General features: G+C 40.3%; 1 non-coding gene across 1 annotated transcript in view; it reads right to left on the bottom strand.

Moving 5' to 3' along the window:
- Nucleotides 1-23,067, bottom strand: part of LOC123762438 (uncharacterized) — a 50,365-nt gene extending 27,298 nt beyond the window's left edge. Inside the window, exons 1-2 of the transcript XR_011229304.1 lie at nt 22,961-23,067; nt 14,550-14,769 (exon numbers count right to left, since the gene is read on the bottom strand). This is a non-coding gene — a transcript (uncharacterized protein). The remainder of the gene's footprint in view (nt 1-14,549; nt 14,770-22,960) is intronic.
- Between the last annotated feature and the right edge of the window lie 262 nt (nt 23,068-23,329).

A 23,329-nucleotide genomic window follows, 5' to 3' on the forward strand; every position in this document is an offset into this window, starting at 1 on the left:
TAGTAGCCAGAACTCACTTCTATGCCTACTATGCAAGGCCCGATTTGCCTAATAAGCCAAGTTTTCATGAATTAATTGTTTTTCGTCTACCTAACCTACCTAACCTAACCTAACCTAACTTTTTCGGCTACTTAACCTAACCTAACCTATAAAGATAGGTTAGGTTAGGTTAGGTAGGGTTGGTTAGGTTCGGTCATATATCTACGTTAATTTTAACTCCAATAAAAAAAATTGACCTCATTCGTAATGAAATGGGTAGCTTTATCATTTCATAAGAAAAAAATTAGAGAAAATATTTTAATTCAGGAAAACTTGGCTTATTAGGCAAATCGGGCCTTGCATAATAGGCTGAGAAGTGCGTTCTGGCTACTAGGTACGACATATATATATATATATATATATATATATATATATATATATATATATATATATATATATATATATATATATATATGTATATATACACATATATATATATATATATATATATATATATATATATATATATATATATATATATATTTTTTTTTTACAATAGGGAAGGGAGTACCACCTCTGGCTGGAAGAAGGGGGACCCATAGCCTCGGAGGAAACCACACATAACGCATTGGAGGGAATGTGGGTCCCCTCCAATACAGTTTCTGTGTGCTTTTCTCCTACCACCCCCTTCCCTTTTTTTTACCATATATATATATATATATATATATATATATATATATATATATATATATATATATATATATATATATATATATATATATATATATCAACGGTTAGCGAGGAAATGAGAAATCAATTGTGAGTTTCTTGCGTCATCTTGAGTATTAAGTCGAGCTTAGCACAGTTAGGCCATAATGAGACGCTGGCGAAGGTCGACATGAGGAACGACACGTCATAAGCACTCAGTGTCGCGGCTTGGAGGGTCATTAAGAGAAATGTTAAAAGAAGAGCAAAGTGAAGATGGAGAGGCTTTTCCTGTTTCTTTTCAGCTATATCTTCGAATTACCATCAACAAAATATTTCCGTCTTTTCAAGTACATTTTCCTGATTTTCCAATTTTCTCCTGCTCCTCATATTGTTTTTTTTTTTTTAATCTGTGATTTATCGTCTCTATCTCATGTTTAAAGTTATTGATATCTCTAATCTTATTTTCTTCTACTCCTCGTGTCTCTGCCACATCTACCTCACTACTCCATTCCTCCTACCTACTTATCTACTCACCCAATCGATTTCCTTTTCCAAATTCATCCTTACTCATCATCTCTACCTCAACTTACTCATCCCATTTTGTCTTGAAACTTCCTTTACCTCCACCCATCTCTTCCTCAGCCTTATTCTTTCCCCACCCCCATTTTTTTACCACCCTCTTCCCTGCCCCATTTTCTTCCCTCTCCAGCTTCCCACCCCATTTTTTCCCACCCATCTCTGCATCTATTTTCCTATCTTTCCCCATCTTCCCTGTCTATCCCCTTTCCCTTATCTCCCCATCTTTTCAACCATCTCCTAGCCATCTCCCCGCCCATCTCCCCGCCCATCTCCCCGCCCATCTCCCCGCCCATCTCCCCGCCCATCTCCCTGCCCATCTCCCTGCCCATTCATCTCTGTCATGTTTTCCTTTCATCTCCTCTAACATGTCATAAAATTCTATGCCCGCTTGTGTTTTCCCCGCCTTTTTTATCCCTTTAGTCGTCCCCATCTTTTCTCTCCTTCTCCCCTCCTCCTCCTCTTTCTACTCCTCCTTCACATCCTCCTCTTCCTCATCTTACATCTCCTCCGCCTCTATATTATTCTCCTCCTCTTCTTCTTCCGTCTTCTCCTCCTTGTTTTCCTCTTCCTCCATATCCTCTTCCTCACTATCTGATGCTTGCCGCTCCTCTCTGGAACAGACAACGTTGCTCGAGGGTACTGAAGACAAAATGCGACCCGCTACCAACTGCCTTTTGCCGGTAAACAGACAAAAAAATCGCTAATAGCGAGTGTGGTCAACGAGCGCTTAAACTATTTGTTTCCTTGGCACTCGTTGGTCACCGTTAGAAAATTCGCTAAATTCTAGCAGAAGCGATTGTGACTGTCACAATCGCTTGGATTGTGATTGTGACTGGATTGTGGCTCAGGACACTATAAACACGTGCCCAATGCCCACATTGGCATTCGTGGGATGTTGTTGTTCTAGATTTAGCTACTCAGAACGAAATGTTCATGTAGCACAGGCTATGGTGAGCTCGTAACATTCGTGGGTATTGGGCACGATCCCCTACCTCCTCACCTTGCTCCCCTTCGCCTCCTCTTTACTCTTATCTACCCACCTCATTGCCTCCTCACAACCCTTCCAAGAAGACTGTGAGTGTAGTCCTCTTTTAGGAATTTATATGACAATTTTGTAAATCATTTTGTCAGTCTGATCGGTTATGCCCCAACCATATTCAGGAGTGACGTCATGTGTGTGACCTCTGACCTGAGAAATTTAACATGTGACCTGGACTTCGACGTGTGACGTATGAATTGTTAACTATGGACACGAACTTTGACCTGCATCCATAACTCTTAACATGCGAACATCTTGAACTCTGACACTGGATCTTAATTTTGTTTTTACTCTTGGACATTTGCATTGATTTTTGAACTTATGAGATTCAACATTAACCTATTGCCTTGAATTCTACTTATTAATTTTTACAGATGAATTTGAATTTTGTTTAAAGATGAATTTGAATTCCCTTAAATTCAACATATATTATGAACATTTAAACACACCTTAGAGCTGGGTTTTATATCGTTGACCTAAGACATTAAGTTATTGTCCAGTGACCGTGAGCTTTGACCTCTTAATTCGAGAAAAACCAATTGACTTAAGGCGATAACCGTGAAGAAGTTAACGACGAAGTTTGAAGGCTTAGGTGATGACTTAAGACGCTCTCTCCAAGGCTCCTTCACTGACAAACACAGAAACATCCAAAGAAACCGACGATAAATTAAAAATTAAAAGTACGCCTCCAATAAAATTAATACACCAATCATCTAATTCAAAAGCATTATATTAATTCACTCTCTCTCTCTCTCTCTCTCTCTCTCTCTCTCTCTCTCTCTCTCTCTCTCTCTCTCTCTCTCTGACTCACTGGTGTTTGCTCACCATTTCAATCGTTTCGTTGGGAACATTTGCTGAAGCTACCTCCAGCAAATATCCCTTCACTGCACGTCCATCGCTTACATGACATAAACATAAAGATCAACAGATATTTGCCTGTGATTCCTATCCACCGCTCCGTATCAAAGCAATAAACAAGGAACTAATACCTCTCCTATCATTGTTAATAACATCAAGACCTAAACTACATTACCATTCTGTAGAATAAACAAATAAAATTGTGTCTTGTTAACAGGCATTACTCGCGCTGATTCTTCAGTTTTTTTGTTGTTGTTGTTGTATTTTCAGGGTCCTTGCACAGAGGAAGAGAGAGAGAGAGAGAGAGAGAGAGAGAGAGAGAGAGAGAGAGAGAGAGAGAGAGAGAGAGAGAGAGAGAGAGAGAGAGAGAGAGAGAGAGAGAGAGAGAGAGAGAGAGAGAGAGAGAGAGAGAGCCATTACGACTATTTATCACTATATAGATCAGGATAAGGATTTGGGATGGGACAGGGGGGAAGGAATGATGCCCAACCACTTGGACGGTCAGGGATTGAACGCCGACCTGCATGAAGCGAGACCTTCGCTCTACGGTTAGTGCAAGTGGTTCTCTCTATATCAGAGAGAAAGATTGAAAGAAAGTAAAAGAAAGATAAAATTAAGAGAAAAGCACAGACAGACAGAAGAAGTGACAGATATAAAGAGAGAAGTGGGAAATTGAAAAATTAGAAGCATGGACAGAGAGAAGAGGCAGGTAGGGAGAACTTGAAGGAGAGAAACAGACAGAGAGTGAAGGTTGATACAAATAACGAGAGAACGGCAAATAGACAGAAAGTGAAGCAAGAGAAACAGACACACACCGTCGGGTCTAGAGACACATAGGATGAATTATTACCGTCTCACTACACCTCGGGCTCTAGCAGGGACATTTCCCACAATCACTGCTCCGTTGAGACGTAACTGAAACTGTCTGTAAACGTAAATGAAACTCGACATAAACGTACACGAAATTCTCAGCAAACGTCAATGAAACTGTCTTTTAAACGTGAAATAAACTGTCGATCCAAACTCATGAATCTGAAATGACCAACGCCAAAATTTATGGCCGGAAAAAAAGTACAGCGATTTCGTAATAACGACTCGACTGAACAGCAGTTGATGATCCGGATGACAGTTAATACTCTGCTTGTGCAATGGTCATATCCTTGTTCCAAAAGATAATATTCACACAATCAGACAACACTGTACGAACATCAGAGGTCGACAGCTGTTCAATACAATCTCTGCAAGCATAAGAAATATTGTTGATGACCTAAATCCCTACATCAGAAACTAAAAAAAAAGACGACGTTTCGGTCCGGCCCAAACCATTGTAAAGAAACTTGGACGGTCGGGGATTGAACGCCGACCTGCATGAAGCGAGACTGTCGTTCTATCGTCCAGCCCAAGTGGTTGGAGCGTAGCATAAGAAGTGTATTCGGTCACTAAATTCATCTTGTTGACAATAAAGAACGTTAAGATATTGAGAACACTCTCGCATTATAATCTCGAAACTTTTCAGTGAGCAAATGTCCTGTCGTCTAAGATCGTTCCAAGTTAATCTACGTAAATTTATGCAACAACTTTTCGCTCCTCAAGTGACGGTGACGTCACTTGGCAAACATCACAAGGCGTGTTTTATTTCCTCTTTGATTTTTAAGCACTTTTTTATGGGCTTTTGTTGTTTAGGAGGTTGTGGATGGTTGGGGGGGTTGTGCGGGTGGGGGGCTTGCTGGGGGTTGGTGGGGGGGGGTTGCTTGGAGATTAGGGTTTGGGTGATGAGTCGAGATGGGGATGAGTAACGGGATAAAGGTGGTGTTCTTTTTTTGGAGAGTATGGATCTGAGTCTTGATTTGAGTGGAGGATGAATCTGAGGGTGACGTTCTTGGTTGTGGACTGAGTCGAGGGGTTATGGTGTAGCGTCGAGGGTAGGGGTCAGGGTGGAGGCGAGGTCGAGAGCGAGGTTGAAGGATTAGGGCCGAGGACGGCGTCGAGTGGATAAGAGTTAGGGTTGAAGGTAGGGGTCGAGAGCGTAAGGGTTAGGGTCGAGAGCGGGGTAGGGGATAGGGTAATGTTGTGCTGTGAAGACAATCATTTATTTCATTGGTTCAGGAGTATAAGCTTTCATTGTATTTAGTTTTTCATTTGTCTTTAAGTAGTATGATGCTGTTGACAACTAGTAACTTATACTTGTTATGTTCCTGCCTCCCTCCCTACTTCTCCCGTCATCCTTCTTTTAAATCCTCTTCGTCTCATCCTCCGCATCTCCTCGACGTTATTTGTTTTTTGCTCCCCCCCTACTCCTCATCCTTCCTCCATCTTCTACCACTTCTCATTCCTTCAACTGTTTCCATCTACGCCTACACCTCCTCCACCTCTCCCTCTTCCCCCTTATTCCACTTCTCTTTACCTGTTTCTTCTCATCTCACCTCCTTCTTCTTCAGCCTTGGCTTTTCCAGATGAAAGAAATATCACATTTCTTAAAAACAAAAATCAATATAAATTAAAATGGATATCTTCTTTTCGCTTCAAGTTCTAACGAGCTACTCACACAACATTTGCCTATATTATAAAGTTTGAAAATAATATATAAAGTATGTTCTTATATTCCCCCCTTCACTTGTGTAATTAAGGAGAAAAATAAGCGCTCCAAACTTCGTTTTATAATTTTAATCAACTCTCACGTGTCGCTAGAGGAAAATTCAAAGATAAAATCGAAAACAATGATAGATACAACGAGAAAAAAATATAGTCATAGCCGAAGTACTTCACAATAAGCATGTTAATATTTGGAGGGAAGGTACAGTGAAGGAAGTGGAGTATACATGATGAGACAGAGAAGGAGGAGCAGAGGGAAGAGAAGGAATGGAGAAAGATTAAAAGGAAGTGGATGAAGGGATGCAAGTGTGGACGGGGAGAGAGATACACAGGATAGGGAAATAAGGGATGAGGGGGTTAATGAGGATAGAAAGAGGAGACAGAAGGAGACAATACAAACAGAGGAAAGTGATAGACACAGGAGCTGAAGTATAAGCAAGTAGGGAAAGTAAGGCTTAAAAATAAATAAAAGAGAGAAATGATGATTTGTATAATAAAAAAGAGAAGGAAAAACGCAAGAGGAGAGAAGAAGAGACGAAACAAAGCGATGAGTAGACGTGCATAAAGTGAGGAGAAAATAATAAAGGGGAAAGCAATTACATAAAACAGAGAAATAGCAGTAAAGATGAGAGAGCAAAGGAGAAAGACTAATTAAGGAAGAGTGAAAGCATAATTGAGAGTACCGATGGGAAAAATGAAAGAAGAAGAAGAAAGAGTTAGAAGAGAGGAAGAGGGATAGGAAGAGAGAGAGAGAGAGAGAGAGGGAAGGAGGGAGGGAGAGGCAGGGAGAGCCTGCATATACAATACCATTTCTCAGACCAGTCAGCTTCCTGCGTCGCTTGCTGTGTCCCATTATTATCGTTTAAGTGTGTGGTTGTTATTCTATTTTCTCGTGTTCCTGCCTTTCACTTTTGGTGCCAGTAATCTCTGTTTTTTTTTTTAATTCTGTTTTCTAACGCAAAGAAAGAGAGAGAGATTGAGACGAAGGGAGAAAGAGAGAGAGAGAGAGAGAGACGGAGACACAGACAGAGACAAGTCAGGTAGACAGACAGAAACACACACACACACGCGCCCGCGCGCGCACACACACACACACACACACACACACACACACACACACACACACACACACACACACACACACACACACACACACACACACACACACACACACATACACACACACACACAAGACGTAGCCCGTAACAGCTGTCTAACTCCCAGGTATCTATTTACTGCTAGGTAACAGGGGCATCGGGGGGGGGTGAAAGAAACTCTGCCCATTTTGTTTTCTCGCCGGCGCCGGGAATCGAACCCGGGCCACAGGATTACGTGCCCAGCGTGCTGTCCACACAGCCACCGGCGACCCGTGTGTGAGTTAGTAGTTAGTAACAGTTGATTGATTGACAGTTGAGAGGTGGGCCGAAAGAGCAGAGCTCAACCCCCTCAAGGACAAATAGGTGAATACAAATAGGTGAATACAAATAGGTGAATACACACACACACATACACACAGATCCAGTGTGTGTCTATTTCCAGTGATAGTTGATGAATTGATAATCAACTATCTATGATAGTTGATTGTGTCTATTTCCAGTGATAGTTGATTTCCAGTGTCCAGTGATAGTTGGGATCACTGAGGGAGATCATTGTAGGAATATTAGAGATAGGCCATCAACTTAGAGTATTACAGAAGTAATTAGCTAACGTCATATTCTGACGATGCAGGTCTTTTTAACTGAGAATATTATAAATTTATGCAGATTAGTTGACAGTTTCACTGGTGTGTGTGAGATAAAAATTTAAATAAAGTGCCTGAAATGGATGTTCAATTTTAATACCTGACATTTGTGATTGACAAAAGAAGGAATTTGAGCAAGTCGAAAGTTGAGTCGTTTAGAGGAAGGAAAGTGGCTGGTGGACTTGAAGTCCTGGTTAGAAAGACTAGGTTAGAACGTCTTTCTGTTTAGAAAGACTAGGTCAATGCAGAGGTTAGAGGTCTGCAAGAAGGTGAGATCACGCTTCTCCTTATGTACGCGTGCAAGACGTAGTAAAATAGTGAAAAATTATCTTATACGCAGCAACGAACAATTTGATGAACATGGGAGGAGAATAGACCAAGAACAGAATATGAGGTTATGAAGAGATTTGGAATACAAAAATCTGTCATTTGAAACACCGAGGAGCGCACACTGAAACATTTCGTATCACGTTGATTGAATACCTTACATGGTATACTGGTGAAGTTAGTCATAGTTACCCAATTAGGTAGTTACTATATAGTTATCTAGTTACCCAGAGCTCCTAGGGTAAGGCAAGAGGAGTTGCTTTGTGCGGTCCAAGAGTATTCTGAGGTGTCCTTGATTCATGTGAGTTTGTGTTCTTATGAAATAAATAATACTGGTTCTACATGGTGCTGGAGTGTGGTGGTCCTGGTTCTTCGTGGTGCTGGAGTGTGGTAGTGCTGGAGTGTGGTGGTGCTGGAGTGTAGTGTTCTGGCTCACCCTGACAGAGCGTGTAGGGTGACAGGAGAGAGCAGGTGTCATGTGTACCAAGCTTAGCCTTGTATCCCTATACTCGTCCAGGTTTTTCTCCCCTGGCTGATGCCTCCTCATTCGTGGACGTGAGTAACCATTTTATAACGGTGATGGTGATTGGGGATGATGACAATGACAATGATGATGATGATGATGATGGCAGGCGAGTGTTTGAATGATTCGTGAAAGCATTTCCGTCATTATAACAGAAGATTAACATTCACCAAATTGAGTTATGCCTCTAGAGCTGTGGAAAAGTTGTAGAATGTAATTGTTCTCAGGTTGTAAACGATGTTAGGTTACGTTAGACTCAGATGCATCCCAGGATGCATTGCTTATGAACACGTCGTGGTATTGTGGTCAAGGTTGCGTGTCTGGGATTACCAAGTGTCCGGGTTCGAATCTTCTTCATTAATCACGTTAATGTGATCTCATTCTACAACTATAACTAAACATAACACCATTGCTATAAATAATGATAATAAGGTTATAATAATGATAATATTAACCTTATGATAACTAATAAGGAGAAGAAAAGGAATATATACATAGCTGTAATAATAAAAATAATAAAGTGAGTATATCGCATTTTGGAAAGCGAAATTCGCGCGGAAAATTTATATTCGCTGCCTGCTAAACGGAAAGGCTGACAATAAAATCACAGAAATATAAAAATTACGTCCCTTTTAAACTCCAGTAATGATGATATTACAGTTTTCTTCCTCTCATAGTTTTCCATAAATGTTGAGAATTTGGAGGTCAAATATTATTAAGGCCATCAATTACGCAGGGTTTTTTTACTTTAATTTTTCATTTCTGCTGTTTTATGTTTTCGTAATGAAAATGTATTTAAGAAACGTGTGTGTGTGTGTTTTTTAAGATTTTGCGTCGTTCTGCATACCGTCTTCAAGGGTTGATCTTTGTTGAAGATGAAGATCCCGTGTGTCTTCATGTTCACTATCCCGTGTGTCTTCATGTTCACTATCCCGTGTGTCGTCTTGTTCACTATCCCGTGTGTCTTCATGTTCACTATCCCGTGTGTCGTCTTGTTCACTATCCCGTGTGTCTTCATGTTCACTATCCCGTGTGTCGTCTTGTTCACTGTCCCGTGTCACGGTGTATGATAGGGTGATCCCTGTGTATTTCGAGGCCACAATTTATCCAACAGACGACCTTGTGTATTATTAGAGGTCACACTGTATATCAAACTCGTCCCGCTATGTTTTAACAGAGCCAGGATCTATATCACAGACGACCCTGTGTGTGTGTGTGTGTTATCAGGGGCTACAATCTATGCTACAAACAAAACCCTGTGTTTAATCCGGGCCGAGATTTATCCGTCAGTCGACTCCTGTGTTTCATAAGGGGGCCATAATCTAGGCTAGACGCTTCCCCGTGTATCATCCGTGTCAATATTTGTGCCGTTAATAACCTCTTCTATGGTCTGGACCATGAGCTGTGCCATCGGCGACGACCCCGTATACCTGCATGGCCACGATCTGTGCCACAGACGACGACCACGTATACCTGCATGGCCACGATCTGTGCCACAGACGACGACCCCGTATACCTGCATGGCCACGATCTGTGCCACAGACGACGACCACGTATACCTGCATGGCCACGATCTGTGCCACAGACGACGACCACGTATACCTGCATGGCCACGATCTGTGCCACAGACGACGACCCCGTATACCTGCATGGCCACGATCTGTGCCACAGACGACTCCGAGTGTCACCGGCGCCACAGAACACCGCTGGCGGACGTGTCGTCGTTAAGAGTTTGTGTTTCGTCAATATTGACTGAAGTGGGAACCAGACTCGCCATGTTCCCTCGAATGGGTCAATAATATTTTCTGGAAAGCGTTTCCTTCACCCCCATTGGCCGTGACCTATGACCTGACACGACATTGCTAATCTTCCAATTTATCTTGACCTTTGACCAAGCACAGCGATGACCTTAGCCTCCATCATGAGTGTCCTGGGTTCAACACTGGACTCAGTTAGAAGAATCGAAGCAAGATCGTGAAGATTTAAAGGAATATAATGGGAGAAATAAATGCTATTATGCAAGTTTTTATCTGTTACGCGTTTGTGCAGAACGGCACTCACTTATTCACGAGCATTTCACTCGCTCTCTCATTCAGGGTCATTCACCTACTTATTCACTTAAGCAATCAGACAGCGAATTTGCTGTTTCACTATTCTTTCACCTACTGGCTTTCCCATCAATTTTCTCACTCACTCACTTACTCACCCACTCACTCACTCACGTTTTCCTCCACCTATTTGATTTACTCACTCCTTCACTCCCAATTTGCCTCTCTACATTTCTCCTCTTCTACCTATCCCCCCTTATTCTCCTCCTCCTCCTCCTCCTCCCTCCCCTCGAATACTATACAACCATATTGACAATTTATGGACAAGCGAACATGTCTGTCTGTCCACAGATCTCCCCCTCGTCAGTCATCCAGCTGCCATGATGGATGCTGGATCTGACATCTCATTTTTATCTCCCGTGTCTCTAGGCTGAGGTAACACACAATGACCTAAATAAACGACCTTGTCATTCCCTCAACAGCATCATCATTAATATCTTGAGGGAGAGGGTGAGGGAAGAGGGAGAGAGGGCTCAGGGAGAGGAAGAGGGGAAGTTTAGGAGGGAACTGAGGGATAATTGATGATAATGGAGTGAAAGCAGCACAGGAGAGAGAGAGAGAGAGAGAGAGAGAGAGAGAGAGAGAGAGAGAGAGAGAGAGAGAGAGAGAGAGAGAGAGAGAGAGAGAGAGAGAGAGAGAGAAATATAGTATGGTGGTATAGGCAAAACTCTACAAAAAACTGTCCTTGGAAACTTATATGTTAGTAAGATATAGTGATTCACTCTAACACTGCCGCGCACAAACGAACATTACAGACTCGATAGATAAATGAAAACAAAGCTTAGAAGTTAAATGCACAGAAAGAAGTGAGATTTAATGTCATGTAATAAATGAAGATGGCACTACAAACAAAGCAAACGATCTCAAGGAATGGACACAAGAGGAGAATCTGCACGGACCTTCAGAAGTCAAGAGTCACAACAAATTTAATGCTCTCTCAGGCTAGTAATCCAAGCTAGTAATCCAAGGCTGTGAGAGGTTCATTGACGGCCTAACAACCACATCAACAATAGCAACGTCTAAGATAATAGTAATCTTTCACAAAAATTATAGAAAATCCAGAATGCAGTCCACTGAACATTCAAGCAGCTATAACTGCATATAAGAATGGACTCATGACTGAGTCATGGAGTCAAGTGGAGTTATATAATAGTATTAATTTAAATAAAGCACTTTGAAAACAAAAATTAGAAAATAGCAAAAATCACTTGGCCTGTTAGACTAAATCGGGGTCTTGAATACTAGGCCAAGTAGTGCGTTCTATTTGGGGAGAGAGAGAGAGAGAGAGAGTGAGAGAGAGAGAGAGAGAGAGAGACAGAGACCGAGACAGAGACAGAGACAGAGAGACAGACAGACAGGCAGACCAGACACACACACACACACTCACACACACACACACACACACACACACACACACACACATACACACACACACACACACACACACACACACACACACACACACACACACACACACACACACACACACACACACACATACACCCACACACACACACACACACACACACTCACACTCACAGACAAACCACTTATATTCACCATATCTCCCATAAACACTCAAATCCACTTCACATCTACATCCAGCTACTCACATACCGCATCTACACCCTCCTTCCTGCACCCTACACAAAAATAAATCTCCCAAACACACACACACACTCACACACACACATTCACCAACCATAATGACAAACACACACATTCGATAATGATCAATAACAAGGGCAGTAACGGCGGCCGTAAATCCCCCAACACGACCATCTCGTCTCCAGGATGTCATATTCCCGCCCCTCTCAGCTCTTAGCGCAGATAAATACACAGAATTGATGACGGTTTGGCTATACCCCTCCCCCCCCCTCCCCTGTCCCTTCTCTCTACCTTTCACCCTCTTCTGATGCCACTCTACTCCCTACTAATTCTGTCTTTCCCCCCTTTTGTCTTTCCCTTCTTTTCACTTTATTATTGTTATTATTATTCTCGAATTGTTCTGGTTTTCTACAAGTTTCTGTTTAGAGTTTAATTTGATCTTTGAAAGCGAGAACTGACTTTTTTCTGTGCAGTTGTCTGCAGTAATGAGAGGTCTTTACTTTTAATCAAAATTATTGTATATTATTAACCATTTTTTAAATGTTATAATCTCAGCATTTTTTAGTTACCAGCCTATCATCAAAATGTATTCTACATTTTGAGTATTTCAGATGGTAAAAATTTGAAAATTGCTGAATTCCTGGAGATCGATCCTTCATCTGGTTGTCACACATTGCATCTCTTGGTTAATAGTTTGTTCTTGAGGAAAGGACTTCTTGAGAAGGATAATGGCAGACTGCATTATGTTAACTTTGAAGAATACAGACACACGCCTCACCACATCCCTGTGTTGTGGAGTCCGGATGTACTGCATTGAGTCAAGTACATCATCTTTGCTCCTCCCTAGATGCTCAAACACATTTTGAATTTTGTCAAACAACCTTAGCTAAGACTATGGATATAAATCCCAAATTGGTAATGTGTACTTCATTATGGATCTGATTTGGGGGTTTCAAAATGTTATGCATCCATTAACATCTGTCTTCTGTAGACAAGCAAGTTACCGATCGCATTTGGCTGCATCATTTTTCATTGTGTCTTTGTAAGGACAGATTTGTTCATGAACTTCCACTCCTAATTTGGCAATTAATGGATTGTGTTCAGTGTTTTCTTGTATGATGATGGGCAGTGAGATACCCATCATCTGTGTTCTATATGCAATTCATCATCTTTCTTGCTCTAATTTATTCATTTTTCTGCATTTTATCCTATTTTCTGAACAATTAAAAACAATTTATGTAGCCTTTACTCCCTTCCTTCCCTCATTCCTCATTTATATTTATCTTTCTTTTCCCTTCACCTCTTTCCCTTTTTTTGCCTTCCGTCTCTCTCTCTCTCTCTCTCTCTCTCTCTCTCTCTCTCTCTCTCTCTCTCTCTCTCTCTCTCTCTCTCTCTCTCTCTCATACCCTCCCTCCCTACCTCTTCGAATTTACACGCTCCCTTTATCCCTCCCTCTCCATATCCGTGTTAGTGTTTCTGTTATTGATTTTAGGGAGGCTATAAAACAGGGAGAGCCAGGGTGCTTATTACTGGATGGGGCGATAACACGACCACGGAAAGAGGGGAGAGGGAATAGAGGGGAGAGGGCAACGAGAGGGGAGTGATTGTAGGGGCGGAGGGATGCAAGGGAGGTCAGGCAAGTGTGAAGGTCGTGTGTTTCGGTAGAGGCTAATGAATGGCAGGGTTGGAGTAGCGTAGGGGAGTGACAAGGCTAAATTTACGATATCTCTCTCTCTCTCTCTCTCTCTCTTTCTCTCTCTCTCTCTCTCTCTCTCTCTCTCTCTCTCTCTCTCTCTCTCTCTCTCTCTCTCTCTCTCTCTCTCTCTCTCTCTCTCTCTCTCTCTCTCTCTCTCGCTCTCTCACACACAAGCTCACAATCACGGCCGGAACATAAATGATTTGCACAACGTTTCCTTTCACCTGATGTCGCTGTTCACCTAGCAGTATAATAAGGATTTGGAAGTCTGACATCTGTTGTGTTGCTGCCAAAGGAGAGTCAGCAGTTGGCCTAGTAATCAACCAACGGGTGGAAAGGCGGGCTTCAAGAGCTGAAAGCTCGATCCTTCAGGCTTTAATTGGTGAATACAAAGGGGTGATTACACTGAAACAGAAATAAAACCAACAATAACATTTCCCACTAAACCCTCTTGAGGTTATCTTGAGATGATTTCGGGGCTTTTTTTTAGTGTCCCCGCGGCCCGGTCCTCGACCAGGCCTCCACCCCCAGGAAGCAGCCCGTGACAGCTGACTAGCACCCAGGTACCTATTTTACTGCCCTACTCTATGCCTTAAAAACATAAACAAAGATCAGCTGACCAAGAATGCAAACAAACCAAAGCTGACCCAGAACATAAACAATGATCAGCTGACCCAAAATATAAACAATGATCAGCTGACCCAAAAAATAAACAAAGATCAGCTGACCCAAAACATAAACAAAGATCAACTGACTCAACAACATTAACAATGATCAACTGATCGACTCACCGACAACTACGAGGCTGTAATACTTCCTGAGGCTGGTTCCAGTGTTGAGGGAACACATGTACGTTCCCGCGTCTTTCATGTTAACGTTCTTGATGGTGAGAATCCAAGCTTCCTCCCCGTCCAACGTTAGCGAGTGGTGAACGGTGATGCGAGGATTTTCTGTGAAAACATCATCTCCCATGGCGAAAACGATGCCCTTTTTCATCTCCAGCCACGCAGTCTGTGTAACGTAAGGGAGAATAAGACACAGGTGGTGATAATGAGATGAAGAAATCAATAGTGAGATACTGAGAGTGCGATTAAAAGATAGATTGAAAAAAAATTTCAGGAAAAATGAAGGGGGGACCGTTGACAAGCCTCCAGCTTCCAGTCCCCGTCAAGGCCACTAGATAGATGATTGATTTTAGGGAAATTCAGACGTATTTAGATAAAAAAAATTTAATGGGGAAATTGACTTAAAAGTGGCCAGAAGCGAATTGAGTGGGTGAAACGCAGGAGTGACTCTAGAAGATGGTTACATAACGTTACACTTACACATAACATACACTCTCTCTCTCTCTCTCTCTCTCTCTCTCTCTCTCTCTCTCTCTCTCTCTCTCTCTCTCTCTCTCTCTCTCTCTCTCTCTCTCTCTCTCTCTCTCTCTCTCCACTTACACATAACATACACTCTCTCTCTCTCTCTCTCTCTCTCTCTCTCTCTCTCTCTCTCTCTCTCTCTCTCTCTCTCTCTCTCTCTCTCTCTCTCTCTCTCTCTCTCTCTCTCTCTCTCTCTCTCTTTAAACCAGAAACTGCACAATTTTACGGCTCACACTCTATACGAAACTGGTCACGTTGGTTGAGTAATAATATAGTGTACAGGGGGGCCCGCATTAGCATCGTGGCGACACACATATACCTAAACTTTCAAGGAAGGTTTAGGTATATATGAGTACGTTTATACTCTTCAACGACCGCAGTAAACAAATAATTAAAGCTTTATTTTTATTTTATCTCAAAATTAATTAACGCTTATATTTTATTATATCCGGAAAACATGAATTTTATTTATTGCAATAGACCATATTTTAAAATTCAAATTCAAAGTAGCCATAGGCACCAACATTTTTGTTGGAGGATAGATTGCATTATAGACTGCAAGATAGACTGCATGATAGGCTACAGAATAGGTTGCACGATAGGTTGTTGTATTATGTTAGTTTGGGGGGTTTGGCCAAAATGTGACCCACCGCTGCTTTCAGTAATTGGCATATTTTCGATATAAAAAGTCGGAATTTCAAACTGCGAATACATGCAGAGAGCCAGAATTTGGCTCCAAAATATGGCTCAGGTATCGAATTTAGAATGTTTGGGATATTTTGAAAACTGCAGGGGTGTTTGGGCAAAATGTGACCCACTGCCGCTTTCAGTAACTGGCATATATTCGATATAAAAAGTCGGAATTTCAAACTGCGAATAAGTGCAGAGAGCCAGAATTTGGCTCCAAAATATGGTTCAGGTATCGGATTTGGGATGTTTGGGATATTTTGAAAACTGCAGGGGGGTTTGGGCAAAATGTGACCCACCGCTGCTTTCAGTAATTGGCACATTTTCGATATAAAAAGTCGGAATTTCAAACTGCGAATATGTGCAGAAAGCCAGAATTTGGATCCAAAATATGGCTCAGGTATCGAATTTGGATTGTTTGGGATATTTTGAAAACTGCAGGGGGGTTTGGGCAAATTGTGACCCATTGCCGCTTTCAGTAATTGGCATATTTTCGATATAAAAAGTCGGAATTTCAAACTGCGAATACGTGCAGAGAGCCAGAATTTGGCTCCAAACTATGGCTCAGGTATCGGATTTGGGATGTTTGGGATATTTTGAAAACTGCAGGGGGGTTTGGGCAAAATGTGACCCACTGCCGCTTTCAGTAATTAGCATATTTTCGATATAAAAAGTCGGAATTTCAAACTGGTAATACGTGCAGAAAGCCAGAATTTGGCTCCAAAATATGGCTCAGGTATCGGTATTAAGTGTGTTATCACTGGCATGGTTTGGTTACTTTGTTTCACATAGTTTTACAGAGTGTTCTTCTACTATATATTAATCTATAACATATGCTTCCAAACGAGAGAGGTGAGTTTTATGTCCCGTCTCGATTTATTGAAATCAACGACCCTGGCTTTCTCCCGGGCAATTCGCCATGTTGTTTTGTTCAATATAAGTGGAGCTACACATGTTTCAGGCACGTAGGAACTGGGCAATATGATCTCAAAGCTTCGCTAACATCCCCGAGGAATTGTATTTACAGTGTATCTTTGGGTGGAGAAAACATTGAAAAGTGATGACAGGTCTGGCTTAATAACCCGCGTCTTGAGTGCAGAATATGCGGTGTTTACCATGACTGAATGTTGCTGAATCGTCAGATGCTTCTCTATGCTACTGCTTTGCTATGCACCCCCAACCTTTACTAGATAACGATCGACCTCATCATTTATTTGCAAAATCTTCAACCACTTGGACTGGTCAGTACAGAGACGTCCTCACTTGTTGCAGGACGGTATTCGATCCCTATTGACCCAAGTGGTTGATTACCATTCCTTCCCTCAGTCCTGTCCCAGCTGCTTGTCTTCATATCCCTTACAAGTGCAGACTTAGAAGGGATGTCATATCACTCCAAGTCGTACGGCCCTGTTAGTGCTTTCTCATAATTACCCACGCTATACAAACTACTCACGTATTAAACCTATCTCCTGAGTTACTTATTTGAGCTAATGTTCTTTTAGATCGATTCCATACTCAGGAACATTCTTTGGAAACAGATTTTCACCGATTTCCTGAATATGGGAATAGTTGTACTCTGAAGTATCAGCATTTGGAATGTGAACTTCTCGACGTTGGTTTTATTCTCTATGTTAGGGAGTCATTCAGTCCATGTAATAGACTTACATGGACTGAAGTCATTGATCCCAGAGCCCGGTGCTGGGTGATGCTGGAAAATCTCTGTACAAGGAACTAGCAATAAGATGATAAATCTATCAGAAAATCATTGAAGTAGAACGAAAATCGAATCTGGATACTTCCAGACATTATTAATAGTAGTAATAGTAGTAATTATTATTTCTGATTATCATTAATTAGTAATTATTGTTATTATTATTATTAATATTATTATTATTAATGTTATTATTATTATTATTATTATTATTATAATTATTATTATTGGTATTACTATATTTTATTAAGGCAGTATTATTGCCCCGATTTTTAATCAATATTCATGAATCTGGACCCGATGGTAATTGAGTCATTATGCATGCATCACTATCTAAAGTATTTCATTAATTTCGGTATATTTATGGAATTACGCAACCAATTTGACTCCAATATTTAATGTTTTAATGATATTTCATTCGACAATTTGTATACCTGTTTCAACTACGGAATGTACAGAAGTAAAAAGTGGATATCAGATTTGTCAATAAAGTCTAATATCTACTTTCTCTCAGTACTTTTTTTTCTATCTAGAGGGCTATTGAGACCATAAGAGTTTATTAAACAACCAGCACGAAGACCTTAGTCCGGGTACAAATTTCTAAGTTTGTTTTGAGCTTTGTACTCGGTTCAAAGTTCCGGTTTGGTTTTATTGTAATCCTTAAGGCCTTCCACCCTCTAGAGAAGATTAGTAAAGGCACCTCAATTGTATACTGACTAATCCTTCAGTATACAACTCTTGCCCTAACATAGTAGAGGATTAATGCAAACTCTCAGTGTATATTCACCTAGAAGATTGGTTCGTATATATATATATATATATATATATATATATATATATATATATATATATATATATATATATATATATATATATATATATATATATATATATATATATATATATATATATATACATGTCGTACCTAGTAGCCAGAACGCACTTGTCAGCCTACTATGCAAGGCCCGATTTGCCTAATAAGCCAAGTTTTCATGAATTAATTGTGTTTCGACAACCTAACCTAACCTAACCTAACTTTTTCGGCTACCTAACCTAACCTAACCTTTAAAGATAGGTTAGGTTAGGTTAGGTAGGGTTGGTTAGGTTCGGTCATATATCTACGTTAATTTTAACTCCAATAAAAAAAAATTTACCTCATACATAATGAAATGAGTAGCTTTATCATTTCATAAGAAAAAAATTAGATAAAATATATTAATTCAGGAAAACTTGGCTTATTAGGCAAATCGGGCCTTGCATAGTAGGCTGATAAGTGCGTTCTGGCTACTAGGTACGATATATATATATATATATATATATATATATATATATATATATATATATATATATATATATATATATCCCTAATATTAGACGAGACTTATCTACATTCCCTAGCTATTTTCTGGCTAGTTGTGAAAATAATCAACTGGGAAAATATTATGTTAAGAATTTTAGCCACATTTTTTTTCTCATTGTAACGCACACTATTATGGCAATAAACTGTATTCAAGAGACAGTATTACCATCAGAGACTCGTGTAAACTTAATGGGTATCATTTATAACCAGCAACATGAGTTGTAAATAGTGCCCACTAAGTACACTCTTCACAGGTGGCTGACTGTGTGTTTTACCTATACACACTGCGCACTCTAGGGTACATTAAGTTAGATTTATTTTGGGTGATATTAGGGAGGTTAGTTAGGGTTGGCTGGGATATATTAGGAGTCATGTCTAGTTATCTCATTTCCAATTGGGTCATAACTAAAACTAATGAACCTAACCTAATCTCACCTTCACGTTCTCAGGCTGTAAATAACATGTTCAAAATAGCCGGACTATTTACAAAACATGACTCACTTTGTTATAGGTGAGGACATGAATTTAATTAAAAAACATGATTCACTTTTTCAAACATGTGAAAAAGCCATTCTGTCCTAGAGCACAATAGTCTACGTCCTCGTTTTACAATCAATGATCCAGGGCTCAATCAGTACAAAAACTGTTTTATTTTCTTTCACCTGATGCGACTGTTCATCTCGCAATAAAAAATTTACTCAGGAGTTAGGCACCTATTTTGAGTAGCATCGTTTGGAAGGTCAGTAGCTAGCCTGAATACAGGCTTCTTGATCCCAGCGTCGGGAGTTTTTTTTTTTTTGTTGTTAATTTGATCCAAGTATCAATTTGAGTCCAAATCCAATTATATTCAATTAGGAAAAGGCAGTTGGTATATATTTACAGTTAATTACCTTTCTAAAATCATCAAATCTGACATGTTATGTAATATATACATGTATAAACACATTTGTTGTATATATGTGGAGATATGTCTCGTTGTGTACACATATGCAGACCGAAGTTGTATTATGTATTTTCAGTACATATGTGATGTGTTGTACGAGGGTATCAATGCATGTTTTGTAATGTACACATGTGTAGGAAACCTGTTTGGTAAGCAAATACATCCCTCCAGACTTTCATCTAACTGTTACATAAGCAATGAACATCGACCTTGGCACATTCCACCCTGTTCATACCATCAACGTGTACCTGGCTGAAGTGTGAGTCCCTCACTACACGTCATAGCGACGTGAGTCTCAGTGTTCAGCGTCACACCTTTGAACTCCTTCTGTTCCTTTCTGAACCATAGTGAACAAATACAAGGCCTTTTGAATCGTCGCCTCATAGACAAAATTTATATTAATTCTTTACATGAGAGAATGTAGTATTTTGGGCTGGATTTTAACTATTTTGGATGATCACTACTATAGCAAATTTTCTCAATTTGTTTTCAAATAGTCTTACTAAAATATTCAGAATAACTCAGAAAATCTCTGGGTTCTTAGGGAACCTCATGGGACTAGGAGGATAGATTTCAATTCCTCACTCCTGCAACGAATGATAATTGTGCAAGTGTATACATTTATACATCTATACATTTAGTTTCCCATTGTAGGAGACAAGAGACGTATTCAGGCTAATCAAGAACCCAACTACTGACCTACCATGGGATCTAACCCCTCAACAGTTGCCTAACTTTCGAGTACGTATTTACTGCAAGTGAACAGCGACATCAGGTGAAAGAAAACGTGATCGAACGTCTCGTCTTGCTCGGGAATCGAACTCGCGACCTTTCTGTATCCTAGAGTCTGTGACTAATCAGACTATTTCTTGCCAATACATATTTGTTTTTAGTTTACTTTTATGCGTATTTCATTTTATATCTTAAATAAAAGAGCGAAAATAATCGATAATTGTATTTATCATTCTAACAGATAACATTATGTGATACTACTACTATTACTACTACTACTACTACTACTATTAATAATAATAATAATAATAATAATAATAATATAAATTATTAATAATATTTAAAATATTAACTCTGTAAAGTAAAATATTAATAATTTTAGTTAATATATAACTAAAATATTAACTAAAATATTTTAAATATTTAACTCTGAATACGTATTCAGAGATATATGGCAAGTTTTTCTCTGAATGCTCTGTGTTCCCTTCTCTGAGGCTGTGGGTCCCTATAATTGCACCAGATATATATTTAAAATTATGTAAATAATATAATCAGTATTATATATATTTAACATTATCAAAATAATCTTAATTTTTATTATCATGATAATTATACTTAATCCTAATAAATTTTACACTTTTTTATTATTATAATTTGTAATCCAAATTATTATAATATGAATTATCATCCTGTTTATTATAATTAGTTATCATAATATGTTATATAATTTTTGATACTCATAATTAGTATTTTAATTATGATAAAAATAATTAGAATGTATCACAAAAATGATATATTATAATTATAAATAATTATCATACTTTTCAAAATATATAATTTTCGTCATAATTACAGCCTTAACTCGTTGCTTCAGCATGACTCGTTAGTCGATGTTAATCGGGTCATTATATATTCATAACAATTTAGAGGACTCATTCATTTTTATTTAGGCAACTTACTTTCAAAATCTGTGCGCCAATATTTTCTTCCTGAAAAGTGTCAATCTGCCATTTTAACTATGTTAAAAAATATATATAATAATTATGTATATATGTGTTTGTGTGTGTGCGTGTGTGTCGATTGTGTAGCTTCATTATTGGTAATATATGTTGTTGTGTAGGTAATTCATGACATAAAGAAGACGATGAGCCACAATAACGTGGCTGAAGATATGTAGACCAAACCACACACTAGAAAGTGAAGAGGCGACGACGTTTCGGTTCGTCGTGGATCATTACCACACTCAACTTGATGATGGTCCAGGACGGACCGAAACGTCGTCGTCTCCTCATCTTCTGGTGTGTGATGTGATCATCATATTCATGACAAAAGCTGGTCGAGTCGTGACACCACTTAAGCTGGTCGAGTCGTGACACCACTTAAGCTGGTCGAGTCGTGACACCACTTAAGCTGGTCGAGGCGTGACACCACTTACACCCAACAGTCTCGGTTTAAGCTCGGTTAGATATATTACAGAACATTATAAGTTAAATATACAACACTTCATCCCAGAGACGCTACAGAACTCTGCATTAGGATGTGTACCAGAGTAGACTTCCAACACTAACTACACACAGGTAAAATTGGGTATTCACAAACCGCCTTTGAGCGCTGCAACTTTGCAAATTCCTCGATCCTTTAAGCAACCTCAGGGCTTAAGGGATTACGATCTTCCCCAATATGCTTAGCTGGATCTATCTGTTCTTTTACCTGAACTAGTGAACGGAGGAGAAGCCAAAGTTGTAATATTTAATACAGTTGCGTGTTTAATAGAGTGTATATTAATGTTTAGACACGACGGGAAATTCAAATTCCTACTGACACACACACATGTGCACTCAGACGCACACACACACACACACACACGCGCGTAAACGCATACGATCACACAAAGACACATACAACACACTTAAACACACATGCACACACACACACACACACACACACACACACACACACACACACACACACACACACACACACACACACGCACACACACACACACACGCACGCGCGCACGCGCGCATCATCAACCACATACCACTCAACCATACACAGCCACGCACACCAGCAACTGTCCAACCTCACAGCCACACACAGACATTGACCAGGGCAAGCGTCCAAGCAGGGAGCCATTCTTGCAGACACAAGCAAGGAGCCATCTTTGTAGACACAAGCAGGGAGCCATCCTTGTAGACACAAGCAGGGAGCCATCCTTGCAGACACAAGCAGGGAGCCATCCTTTCAGACACAAGCAAGGAGCCATCCTTGTAGACACAAGCAAGGAGCCATCCTTGTAGACACAAGCAGGGAGCCATCCTTGTAGACACAAGCAAGGAGCCATCCTTGTAGACACAAGCAGGGAGCCATCCTTGCAGACACAAGCAGGGAGCCACACCCACCTGGTAATGCATGATGTTATGGACGGTACATCTGAAGACGGCGTCTCTTCCCACGGCTGCTTTCACCTCCAACTCGTCTTGTGAGCCGAAACTTGGCAGCTCCTCTGAAGACATCGGCGAAGTCAGGGGGAGAGAGAGAGAAACCAGACGTTAAAAGACATGTGTGTGTGTGGTGCTGCTGTGTGGTGGAGGTGTTGTGTGGTGGTGCTGCTGGGGGGTGGAGGTGTTGTGTGGTGGTGGTGCTGTGTGGTGGAGGTGTTGTGTGGAAGAGATGAGTTGTGGTGGTGATGTGAAGACAATACCGTGTCCACAACATTTGTGAAAGCACATTACATGTTCCAGGTGATAGAGACGAAGGCGACGGAGTAA

Source organism: Procambarus clarkii, chromosome 2 (genome assembly GCF_040958095.1).
Source record: "Procambarus clarkii isolate CNS0578487 chromosome 2, FALCON_Pclarkii_2.0, whole genome shotgun sequence".
In the NCBI taxonomy this organism is placed as follows: domain Eukaryota; kingdom Metazoa; phylum Arthropoda; class Malacostraca; order Decapoda; family Cambaridae; genus Procambarus; species Procambarus clarkii.